This window comes from Eulemur rufifrons, chromosome 4, assembly GCF_041146395.1.
Source record: "Eulemur rufifrons isolate Redbay chromosome 4, OSU_ERuf_1, whole genome shotgun sequence".
In the NCBI taxonomy this organism is placed as follows: Eukaryota; Metazoa; Chordata; class Mammalia; order Primates; family Lemuridae; genus Eulemur; species Eulemur rufifrons.
Window position 1 is genome coordinate 75305457 of NC_090986.1, and position 13537 is coordinate 75318993.

General features: G+C 44.4%; 1 pseudogene; it reads left to right on the top strand.

Annotated features, from left to right (window-relative positions):
• The first annotated feature begins 10451 nt into the window (after window positions 1-10451).
• On the top strand, window positions 10452-12691 carry LOC138382476 (pre-mRNA-splicing factor RBM22 pseudogene; annotated as a pseudogene).
• The last annotated feature ends 846 nt before the right edge of the window (window positions 12692-13537 follow it).

Below are 13537 nucleotides of genomic sequence, written 5' to 3' on the forward strand. Positions count from 1 at the left end.
TTCCAGACTACCACAAGTCCGAATTGACAAGAAAAGCTTTCTGTTCCATATTTGCCTGGGAAGGCTCCAAGGGAAACACAAGAAGCAGCAACTCAAATCCTGTTCTCTTCATTATCCTTTTTTTAATAGCTCTTGCATAGGCTCGGTTTTTGGAAGTTGTATGATGCTAATTTAGGTATATATGTCATTACAATTTTAGCATGGATCCTTCTCAGGCATACACAAGATATGCCAGACATGTGAAAACAGGAGGGAGCCGAGCGCAGGAACCTCAGGGGCACTGCATAGCTGTTCTAGAATCAAAGACCACGGTAACACATACTGAATTTAGAGACCTGAGGTTCAGATCCATCCTGTTCCATGTCTCACTCTCTCCCCAGCATCCCCTGCTCTTTCCGTTAACTTTATTCTATATAAATCCCTAGGTTAGAAGGAGAACCGTTAGGTACAAGACTGAAAAAGGGGCAAAGTTGGACTGGGTTTAAGAAAGAATCAGGTAATAATTAGCTTTGTCATGGTGAATGAAATCATTTGTCTTGGCCTAGAGAGGTGTTTTTGCAAATGCTGGTCGCTGGTGAAGTAGGATGGATGCTTAGGGGATTGGATTAGATGACCCCCAAAGCTCTTTTATCTCCAAGATGAATCGATAAATCTAGGATCCTTTGATCAATATTTATCGGAGCCCAGCTATGGGTGGAGCACGGTGCTGGGCGCTGGGCACTGGGCACACAAAGAGCCAAGGAGCATGGTCTTGGCCCTAAGAGGCTTGCTCCCGGCCGGGCGCGGTGGCTCACACCTGTAATCCTAGCACCCTGGGAGGCCAAGGCGGGAGGATCACTGGAGGAGTTCGAGACCAGCCTGAGCAAGAGCGAGACCGCGTCTCTACTAAAAATAGAAAGAAATTAGCCAAACAACTAAAAATAGAAAAACTTAGCCAAGCATGGTGGCACATGCCTGTAGTCCCAGCTACTTGGGAGACTGAGGCAGGAGGATCGCTTGAGCCCAGGAGTTTGAGGTTTCTGTGAGCTACCATGATGCCACTGCACTCTAGCCAGAGAGACTATATCTCAAAAATAAATGCATAAATAAGCAAAGGAGCACAGGTGAGGCATTGTTTTTTTTTTTAGCCCTGGAACTGTTATATATTATCACTATGATTACGTGTAGCGTTGAATTCTTATCAATTACGTTATTTGTACTGATATGCACCACCCAGGGGACTTTTAATAGGATTGAGGGACAACTTATTTTCAGCAAAATACTACTTTGTATAAAATAAAGATGAAAACATGAGAAAGGAACCATAAGAAAATGTGGAATTCAGTACAAATTATATTAGACTACAAAAACATATTATAGAATTATTACTCTTTAATTTGTTGTGTAAGTAAATTAAGTTAATTTCAGTGTGTGAAGGATTCAGTAACTTGTTTTAATGAATTTTCTCTTTGAAGATATGCTGGTGTCTCCTGCTTATTGACAACCGTGGCGCCAGCTTCCGAAAGCTGCTCTTTCTGAGGTCTGCAGCTTTTTGACACTTCTCCCATTGAGAAAGTAGAACTTTTCTTTTAAATAATTCTCGTTTCCCACTAACTATATAAGTAACCTGGTATATCTTGTTAAGATCCACGCAGATTAATGTTTCAAGCATAATAATCCTTATACATTCCCTTTTGACTGTAGAGATTATGGTAAGTAATAGAAGTTTTTGAATAAAGACTACTTTTGAGGTCACAAAGCTTTGAAAATCTTAGGTATAAACAACACAACATATTGTGATAAATTATTGCTATCTAAACTAGTTTTATTAGGTTTCTTACTCAAGGGTTGAGAATTTCTTCCTGAAATTTAGATTGAATATATTATAGAAATGTGGTTTATCTTTACCTAAATTTAGGATGATTATTTTAAAAAATAATTCTAGGCATTGTTTAGTCAATGTATTAATGTAGTATTCAATGCATTAGTTAGAACTTTGGTTGCTAATAAAAGCAACCAGAATCAGCCAATGCAAAACAGGGATGTAGGTGGAAGAATGCAGCTAGGCCTCAACGAGCGAACGGACCCCAGAACTGGAAGCTGTCAAAGCTCCAAGAAGTTCTTTGTCTTTGTGCCCTCTGTCTCTTGTCCCTGCTGCTTCATGAAGTTCTATGCTTCAACTTTGTTTCTTTCTGGAGACCAGATTTTTGTGCTTCTACATCCATGTGCCAAAATATGGCCCCTCCATAGATCTCGGATATACATTTTATAGCTAAAGCCATGTGAGAGATAACTGCCTGTTATTCTCAAGAGAAAGAATCTATTCATAGTGCAATTAGCTATGGCTGGAGGGGGCAGATCACAAAACCTAGTAAAGATGTGAGCACATGAACCCACCCCCAGGAATCTGAGGGGAGGGGCAGTCAATTTTAAGAGAAATGGGAAGGGTGAGGATGGCTCCTACGCTGGACAGACCCAACGTGGTTTATTATAGTTAGTCATTACTCTGGGAATTTATATATATCTTGCATGTGTGTATATATATTATAAGATATATATATATATATCTCTAGAAAGAGAATTTCTAATTACCATAATCCTACAAAGTAAGTATTATCCTCATTATAAAATGAGGAAAGTGAGGCTGAGGGACGTTAAATTACCTGCCCAAGGTCATGGAATGACCAAACTTGGATTCAAATTCAGGTCCATCTGGTCCCCAAGCCCATAGTCCTTCTACGTTACTACACTGTCTTAGTGTGGGCTGTCCTGAAAGCAAAGCCTGTACCAAAGACTTGGATGTCAGGAGTTTATTTGGGAAGGTGACACCAAGGAACAGACTGTGAGGGACAGAAGAATGGCCCCAAGAAGGAGGGAAAGCCAATCCAAGGATCTTTTTCAAACTGGCAGCCATTACAAATATCTGCTACTTAATCCTGTGGGAGCTTCTGAGGAACCTTATAAAATGCAGAATTGGCCACCCTGGCATCAAAATGAGGAAAGCATTTTTCTGTGAGCTCCTGCCCCTCAGTGGTCAAGGGTGACCTTACAAGGCCTTCACTCTCCCCACCCCCCACCGTTTCCCGATTGTATGTGCCTGAGTGCCAGGCGGGCCCCAGGGCAATCCTGTGTCACAGCACCAACGTAGCCTTGAGACCAGAAGCGAGTTACATGGCACCGGCCAAAGCAAAATGCCGTCAGGGTGCATGTGCACAAGGCTAGTAGAAGCCTACGCAGGACTGGGCACCACGGCAGTGTTTGAAATAAAAGGTGAAGTTAAAAACACGTGAGGTACCGCCCAGAATGGCCAATTATAATGAGAGTAGAGTGAGAATCTTGAATATCACCATTCATTCATTCATTTATCCATTCAGTCATCATCTAGTGCCAGGTGGTATATATCCTGCAAATTAGGAATTAAAATGAGTCTAGTTGAGTTTCAGATACTACAGAAAAGAAAATAGACAATGTGATACTGTGCTATAAGAGCTTCAATAAAAGTATACAAAAGGCAGTAAAATTGTAGAAGAGAGACAACCGATGCATTGTGTGTGTGTGTATGTGTCTGTCTGTCTGTTAAAAGGTCATGTCATTTTCCTAGAGTTTAGTTTTGAGAGATAAATAAAAGCCAGTTGGGGAGAAGAGCAAGTAAGCACAAAATGGCAAAATATTAACAACCAGTGAATGCAAGTGAAGGGCGTATGGGTGTGTGTTGTACTAATCTTACAACTTTCTAAACTTGTGTGAAATTAAAAAGTGGGGGGAGAAAGTTAATTGAAGGCCATGGGCAGGGCTTGAGGAGACACAGCCTGGGAGGAGCTTGTGACGGGGACACCAAGGTATGAGGATGTTTTTCAGAAAGGGCACGGTCAGGTCTGACTGGAGCACAGAGTGCTCATGGTAGGGGAGCGACAGCAGTGACACGAGACAAAGCAGTGCGCTGTGCGAGAGTGTTGGCGGCATCCCGAAGGCCTGGGTGACATGGAAGGATTTCATGCATCTTTTGTGTTTGGAGTGATCGTCACATTAGCAGCAGTTAAACAAGGATGGATTGGAAAGGGCCAAAACTATGGCAGAAAGATGAGTTCCTATGTTATTACAGGAGTTAAGATGACAAATTCTGTAGGCCTAAAGGAAAATGGGGCCAAAGATAAAGTGAAGACAACTTTGAAACTACACAGGGCAGAAGAATCAGCAGGACTTGGCCACCAGTTACACTCAGTACGTTCCTGGTTCAGTTCGGTGTGATGAGTGTCTTAAACCCGAAAGAAAAGGAAGACTTAGGGATGGATAAGATTAGTTACAGAACTTCTTTAGCCTTGAACTAATAAGTTAAGAGCATTGGTTTATACATCAAGGGTTTATTCATCTTTTATCACCATATCTAGTCCTGTCTGCAGTGTAGTAGGTATTCAGTAAAAGTTTTAAAATTGGGTTTAGAAATCATGGTAGTTAGTAGATGGTAAAATATGTTCTTCAGTTGCTGATACTCAGGGGAAACATGCTATATATTTGGGTGTGTTTTCTTCCCGAGGCTAAGCATTTGAGGAACATCTGCCTCGTAACCCCTGTTGGACTGGTTTACCTGGCAGTCTAAAATGAACACATGCCAGGTAGGGCCACTTAAACAAAGTACCTTCACTTTTTAAAACCTATCAGATGTATCTAGAATCAGTTTTGTCTTCCGCTAGCTAGTTAATTGTCTCAGTTTAGAAAGTACAAGTATTTCTACTTCTTAGTAAGTTTACTACATGAAAAGTGAACTTAAAGAACTTGGCAAAGTAGGAAGGAAGCACTTACATTTCACACAACATGCATTTTCAAATGCAAAAATTTCCTCTCAGAAGTGCTTCTTAGGCCCAGGAGCAGGAATGACAGAACAAACACGGTACGGAAGCCAGGCTCACCTAGATATGCAGACACTCAGGCAAAAGAGGAGGTGGCCTGTACGTGTCATCAGAGGGTCCCTCAGCACAGGAGCAGTTCCTCTGGTGGCCGGTGAGCTGCGAAGCCTGTGGTAGTCACAGAGAGAGAATGCATACATCAAGGGACTATGAAAGACATCAGGACTCGATTTAAATTCTGTGTCTAAAAGCCTTCCTTGACATTCCCCCACCCCACCATGTTAGGGAGACCATGCGCTCTCATCCCACTCAGCCCTTAGCACTGACCATGCCGACTGTAATAGCTTCCAATTGTCTGCTCCCCCCTCGACCTCAGGTAACCCCTCTGAAAGCTGCCCAGCTCTGTGTTCTAGCATTCAGCTTGGTGCCTAGCACAAGGCCAGGGCTCCATAGTTTTTACATATATGAATGAACGAATGGACAGATGAACACACAAGGCTTCCTAAAGGGATATTACAGCCCCTGATAATCATAACAGCACTAGTAGTAACCCTTTTCTTTGTAATGAGTTTCAATTCCGTGTTTTTAAAGAAAGCATGGGGTTTTTAAAAAATAGTACACACACATATTCCAGAATCTTTCTAATGTATATGAATATTAATTTGTAAAATAATATAAGCTCATATGCTTTAAGATTAGTGTTTATTACTAAGGTTTTGTTTTAGGATCTGCCAAATACTGGGATGCTGCCCCGATCTGGTTGGACATTTCTCTGATTCTTTCAGTTCCAGTGAAGCTAAAATTTCAGTACACCAAGAGATAAAGCAGCCAAAAGGAGCTCGCCTTGTCCCTTTATTCATGTCCGGGACACTGTTAATAGAGACTGCTTGCAGCTCTCGGCACAGTGTCCTTGCTGCCCAAGGTCAGAACTTCTGTCGGAGTGTGGTTCTTTTGGTCCTAGGCGCAGACACTGAGGAGTTAGTCCACAATCCACAGCTAAGTTCTGTAGGCTCCTGCTTCCATGGAGAGATGGTCTATTAGTAACTTTTTTATACACCCCCCCCCCCAGGGCAGGAACTTTTGGTCCTTAGTGACATCTTATCATAACTCAGTGGAAACATGGAGAGGCAAGCAAGCATAATTCTAGGCAAAGAAGGACTCCTCTCATAAGAAGTTTGCAAACAATACATACTCTCTGATTTTGTAACAATGCTTGTAATTTATCTTTTGGGAAAGAGGCACACAGATCTTGATGTAACTTGTGTAATAGTCACTACTTATTAATGAAATATCCTTCTCAAATGAAGGGAAAAAATAGTGATGTCAGAGAGTGTCCCACAGCATGTGTTATGACCCCTTAAAAACCTAAAACACAGTGGTGTTGCAATTGCAGATTATGTTAGAACAATACCATTAGATAAAATGCAAAAAGTGATGAGACAGAGCTTTCTATTGTAGAGAATTTGTTTTCTCCTAAACATAGGTGACTAACCCATACCTTTATATTTAAAAAAAACAAATTCTACAGTCCTGTCTGTAAAGGCCGTTTTCCAGTAGTGTTAGACAGCTATTGCAACATAATGCTATGTAGCAAACCACTCCAAACTCAGTGCCTTATATCCACATATATGTATTCTCATACTCAGCGGTCTTAAGGTTGACCCAGGTTTAGCTTACATAGGATGAGCTCAGCTGGGTGACTCTTCTTCAGACTGTGGATAAAGGACACTAATATTTAGTCAATTGAAAATAACCTTGCCTAGCAAGGGGTGGTGGCTCATACCCGTAATCCCAGTGCTTTAGGAGCCTGAGGGTGAGGATTGCTTGAAGCCAGAGACCAGCCTAACCGAGATAGCAAGACGTCATCTCTACAAAAAATTAAAAATTAGTCGGGGGTGGTGGCACGTGCCTATAGCCCCAGATACTGGGGAGGCTGAGGCAGGAGGATCGCTTGAGCCCAGGAGTTTCAGGTTGTATTGAGCTGTAAGGACCTCACTGTACTCCAGCCTGGGAAACAGAGTGAGACCCTGTCTCCAATAATAATAATACTAACAATGAAAAAAGAAAAAAAATGAAAATAACCTTGCCTTCATGAGGTTTTGCTACCATATGTAATTATTAAACTTTCACTGAACTGTTTAGCAACAATATTTTTCATGAAAAAGGGTAAAGTAAGAAAACTTACAACTAGAACAGTGCCTTGCCTGTAGTAAGTTCTCAAATAATCTTTGGGAAAAAAATAAAACAATGGAATATGAAGAAATCAGAGATGAAAAAATTTTGTGAAAACTATAACATTTAAGAACAAAGCTTGACAAATCTAAACAATAGGCCAATTTTTACTCATTCCCTTTGTCACCAGTTATGTGAAGAACATTCTCAGGAGATCTTAAGGTTTAACATGGCAGATCAAGCACACATATTGTCTCTGCTCCCTGCCTAAAACCCAGTAGAGTGACAGTGAAGGAGTAGGATAGGGAAGATGGAAGACAGAGGGACAAGAGGTAATTAACAACAGAGACCTGCGACCTCCTGCCTGCGTGTGTGTGTGTGTGTGTGTGTGTGTGTGTGTGTGTTAGGGTGGGGGGCGGATAAGAGTCAAGTTTCAACAAAGGGGACCTTCACTTACCTCTGAAGCTGAGTTCAGGGTAGGATCAAAAATTAAAGAATTAATGAAAAGATTGTATAAAGAATAATCAAACTTCCAGATTCCCTCCTCCAACAGTGTAGTTAGGAAAGTACTCCCCAAGTATAAAACCTGAGGTTCGGTCTCCAGCACTGTCCAATAGAAGTTTCTGTGATGACGGAAATGTTTTCTATCTGCACTGTCCATTAGCAAGTGTCTCAACAGCCACTTAAAATGTGGGCAGTGTGACCAAGGAACTAAATTGTAAATTTAATTTTAATTCAGATTGCCACACGTGGCCAGGGGCTGGATACAGTGGGTGATGCTGCTCTGGACTCAGGGATCCGAGGCACTGCCGAGAGCAGGGATGGATTCTCTTGTGGAAAAACAGGGAAAGTGAGTGGAATTCTTCAAGTGAATGGTGAGATCTCTCAACCTCGTCTCCTCTGTGGGGCCCAGACTGGAGGATTCCTTTCTGAGGAAACTAGCCTGCCAAGGAGAAAAGATGTATAAATGCAGACATTTAGTTATTCCAGTAGAGTGGCTGGCACTCTGCCTCATCACCCTGACGGCCCACCTCCAGTACACCTCGCACACAGCGCGCTCAGCAGTATTTCGTTGTTTTTGTTTTTTTTTGAGATGGGACCTTGCTGTGTTGCCCAGGCTGGCCTCAAAGTCCTGGACTCAAGCGATCCTCCCACTTTGGCCTCACATCAGGCAGCACTTTAAATACCTTGCTCTTCGATATGACTAGGCAGCCAAGGATCGCCATACGCTGGAGGAAAGCTGCCTGGCTGAAATGGAAATCAATGCAAAGAGAAGAACGGAAACCAACACTGGACAGGGAACATAAAAAAACATTTTTTTTTAATTTTTTAAAAGAGAAGATATTGCAAGCTGAAACAAGATTGAAGATTGGGAGGCTATTTAAAGAACTGGGGGCCAGAAGTGCAGAGAAACAAACACATTTCTACATTAAGGCACCTCCTGACTCACCTGAATTCCAACAAAGCACAGGAAGTGCCAGTTCTCTGCCTGCCCTGGATCTGGCCTGGTGGCTGCAGAAAAAACTCGGGAGTAAAAACGGAGGAGAATCATTAAGTGATGTTCTATTCTGACCCACTGGCTACAAATCAAGTGTTCCCACAACCTCCTCTTCAGGTTCAATTAATTTGCTAGAGCAGCCTATAGAACTCAGGGAAACACTTGACTTATGTTGACCCATTTCTTACAAAGGATACAGAAGAATAGCCAGATGGAAAAGGTGCATAGGGCAAGATACGGGGGAAGGGGTGCAGAGCTTCCATGGCCTTTCCAGAGCACCACCCTCCAGGAACCCCCACTTTTTCAGCTATCTGGAAGCTCTTCGAACCCAGTCCTTTGGGGTTTTATGGAAACCTCATTATGTAGGCATGGTTGATTAAATGGTTGGCCATTGGTGATCAACTCAACCTGCGTCCCCTCTTCCCCTACTTGGAGGTTGGGGGAGTGGGTCTGAAGTTCCAGCCCTCTAATCATGCCTTGGTCTTCTGGTGACCAGTTTTCAACCTGAAGCTATCTAAGGGTCCTCAGCCACTTTTATTTCATTAGTATACAAAAGACACCCTTATCGATCGATCTGGAGACTCCTAGGGTTTTAGAAGCTGGCCAGGAAGCAAGGATGGAGGCCAGTGGGCTGCTAGAGGGCTTCCATTCTGTCACCTCTGGAGCAGACATAAACACTTAGGTGGGGAGTTGGTTCAGAACCTCTGACGTGGTGTGTTCAATCCCAGGCAGAGGGACACAGCCAGGACCTGCTGGGACAGGGAATCTACCCATGTGTCAGTCACCTGCAGGCACCTCTGGCTGGGAGTTGAGTGTCACCCCAGGCTCAGAGCCCCATTTCCCCAAGACCATCTCTAATTAGTAAACGTCTGCAAGCAGGTTTGGTGTGAATACCAAGGACAATACAAGCAGGGTTGCCTTCAAGGTTGCCATTGCCGTTGTCCATGGAAAGACCCTCATGCCTAAACTATTTTGATTCCAGAATGAAGAAATATCTGCTAATTCCACAGTTAGTTATATAGAGGCTGGGGTTTGGGCACTTCTGTTTGACTGATAACTCTCAGTGAGGTAGGGAAAAAAATTCAGAAATTGTGGGTGCGCATTTATAGAGACTTGACAGATTAATTTTGTAGTTGGGTCTATGGGGCCTAGAGCCCTTTAGAATCCCTGCTCTAAAGGGAAGTTAGACACACCCTCTCTCTGGTACCCAATCCAAGCTGGCTTAGGAGCCACCCTGCAGGCACTTGGCTGATGCAGTCAGTCCCAAATCTTTAAATTATTCACCAGGGCGCTTCCTAGATGGGTCTGATTTGATCAGGTGGCTGAGATGTAAGTTCTGCTCCTTTGCAGGACAGACACCAGGACTGGGAGAGTCCCACTTCCCACCCTGGAAGTAACTGTGGCCTCCAGATGCTCTCAAGGTGATGACCTCTCTGGGCCTCACACCTGAAACGGGCAGAACTGGGAGCATGTGGACTTCACATTCTGTGCCTTGGGAAAACCCACGTATCTGGATGACTACAGAAAAGTACCTGCAGCCGTGGTCTGTGGACTCAGGTGGAAAGGAGTTTTCATGTCTATTGACAGGTGTTCACAAGAAACAGCGCTCGCTGTTTGGAATCGGTCGGTTTGGGGAATCACTGCTGCTGCCATCTGCATATTGGTCCCAGAGACACTGGTGAAGCAGCTGCCCATTCAGTGTATGCTGGGCCATCCCACTTTGCAATGAAAAAGGGGAGATGTTCACGGAGAAAGTGAAAGTCAAATGTTACGTGTATGGAAAGAGGCCAGACTGTGCCCCTGTAGGAGTCTTCAGATGAGGAGCATGGGGAATTTCTGTTCATTAAAAAAACTGAAGAACAAGAGGCAGAGCTGAGGAACAGGAGGGAGGAGCAGGAGTGTAGCCAACCCGGCTGCAGCGTTTACAGGAAGGGATCAGTGATGATGGGGACAAGAGAATGGCTGGACGTCAGAATAGCCTGGAGCCTGATGAGCTGGGAGAAAGCAGCTTGCAAGTAGGAGACGTTTGGGGCACGGAAGGAGGAGACAGCAGTGAAGAAGAGGAGGAAGAGATGGAGGGTGAGAAGATGGAGCAGTGCAGTGGCGGATGTGTCAGGGAGACAGGAGAGAGAAAATGAAGATGGAAGTCACGGGGGCGGATGACGAGGATGCCTTGGGGGCACTCAGGGTCAGAGTCTGAGCACACAGAAGGTGGGCTGGAGTCCCACCATTAGCCAGCCAGGCTGCATTCGGAAGAAGGGCTGAGTGACAGTTCCAGAAGGTGGGGCTGAATGAAGCATTGAACAGAAGGCACCGGAGCAGGAAGCAAAACTGGCTGGGGAGAGGCGTCAGTGCACCCTCGAGATTGTAGGAGACTGAGGATGAGCTGGAGGAGAACAAGCGGTCCCTGGCTGCACAGGTGCCCTCGACACTGCTGACAGGAGTGACAAGGACGAATGCAAGACATGGAAAGTTGGAGAGATTTTAGAATCAAGAGGGACAGAGAAGATGGAGAAGTGCTTGAGAAGGAGAAAGCAGCAAGAGAAGCGAGCTGAGCTTTAGGCAAACGGTGAAGTCATTACCAACAAAGCTCTTAAGGACAAATACAAGTTCTTAACAGAAGTATTTTACCCTGGGGCGCCTTCTTTATGGATGAGAGCAAGTACAGGGAGATTTCAGTGCCCCTACCGTGGAGGATCACTTCAACAAAACCATTCTTCCCAAAGTCATGCAGGTTGAGAACTTTGGACGCCCTGGTTGTACCAAATACATCTACTTTGTGGATTAAGTCACCACCTCTTTCTACTCGTCATGGGGCCAAGAGAGTGCCCTAGAATACAAAGTTCTTTAAACAGAAGGCAGCAGGGGTACCAGATGTAGCTGAGCAACCATCTGCCAAGAAGTGGAGAATTACGTGGGGTTCAACTACTTACTCTTCCAACTGTGGGCACAGGGGCAGTCTCGGCATCTGGTCCTTGATTAGTTTCTACCGTTACTTACATGGAAATGACCGTTATTTCCAGCCTGTTGGACTGACTGCCATACTTGTGATACAGGGTAGCCCAGTTTTTGAAGGTGCTTTGTGAGATTGAGACTCATGCTGAGAAATCCTCGGAAAAGCACTCTCCAGGTAGGATTAGAGGCTTCCCACTTATTTCTGAGAAATCTTAGGTTTCATCCATGCCATGGCTTCCCATATTTACATGTACTGTTTCGATTTTTTTTTTTTTTTTTAAGAGACGGGGGTCTCACTATGTTGCCCATGCTGGATTCGAACTCCTGGGTTCCGGTGATCCTCCCGCCACATTACAGAATACGGAGATATTTCCAACTCTGATGAAACATGGCCAATTGGCATGCTGGGAAAAGCCACATCCACCAGTGACATGCTGCTCAAACTGGCCCAGACCACACCGGACGACAGAAGGAATTGGCCCCACACTGGCTCCTTCTGGGTGAAAGGAGAACGTCAGAGAAAAGAGGAGCGTCCATGCAGACACAAGAAGCCCGCGGATCCAGGTGACCCTTGCTAATCAGAATGTTAAGACCAGTAGTATGGAATCTGACCCTGCCGCAGTTAAACGTCTAAGGCAGACTTCAGCCATGCCTCACCTGCACCCACCAGAGGACAAGACTATCACCACATGAGATGTTGGCAGTCCGGGGGATACCATTCCTGAGACAGATCTGAGAAATCATTGCTGCCAGTTCGGAGAGATCTTAACCATCGCTGCTGTGCAGGACGGCAGTGTGCTTTCATCCAGTTTGCCCAGGGCAGGCTGTGGAAGTGGCTGCTGAGAAATCTTCTAATAAGTTGATTGGCAAGGGCCACAGCCTCGACGTGAAATGGGGACGAGCCCAAGCAGCCACAGGAAAAGAGAAAGAGGACAGAACCATAGGTCCTGGGATGCACCTAGAGCCTATTCCAGCACCGCCAGGAGCTCTTTCTCCTGCAGCAGCAGATGATGCATCTGCCAAAGATTTCAGCCTACCCCCAAGTGGTCCTCAGCTGCAGTGAACATTGCCCTGCCGCCCCCACTCCCCATATTGCCCTGCCGCTACTCCCAGGTTTGGGGCCACACATGTTCCACCCAATGGGCCCATCCCTCCTTTCATGGGGGCTCTAGGACCAATCCACTGTCCCTCCCAGGACCCTCGGAGGATGGGAACTCATGCTGGAAGACACAGCAGTCCCTAGCACATTACCACACTCTGGGACTCTCTAGGAGAAAGGATGCTTAAAAATCCCAGTAAATGAATTTTAGAATAAATGTATTTCTCCTTCCATTGTAGTTTCCATGGTAGCTGAATGTGTTCAGATGTGGGACATCAGCGAACGACAGCCATGCTTTTCTACACGTGTTCAGAGAATGCGTGGACCTCAAATAAGCTGCCATTGACACATCTGGTTACTGATATAACATGACTAATAAAGCCTAATACCTGTTCTGCTCACCTCTATGGGGGACAAGTGGCTGTGTGAATTGGATTGTCTGACGGAGTTGCCATCCCAATTATATGTTTATTTTGTGTCTTTTGTGTGGGGGGAGGAATAGATCTGCAGTAAAGAACCTTTTGACTATTTTTATGTCCGTTGAGTATTTTCCTTTTTAACATCTATAAATAGATTGCCAGTAGTAATTAGTACAGCGGTGTAAGTGCGATTGAACTCTTTTTTGAAGTCACACCCTCAGAAACATGGGTAGAAATCAGCATCCTGCAAATCCCAGATCTTTTCTTTCCTCTCCTTTTCCTCATTTATTACTAAAGGAATCTATTAATAACTGATAGTTTCACTTCTCTGTGCCACCAAAAAAAAAAAAAAAGACAAATTAAAATTACTTTTTATTCCTATCAATTGGATGGAAACAAATTTCGTGGAGCTGTGTATCATGGAAGAAACCTGGTGTCTGGGTTGAAATTATTTCAACCAACTTCCTGCAAAACACTTAAACTGAACTGAAGAGCATCGGCGTGTATGCATATGCAAACGTGTGGGCACTTGTATTATTGTTGTACAAATAAGATCATGTCATGTATACCC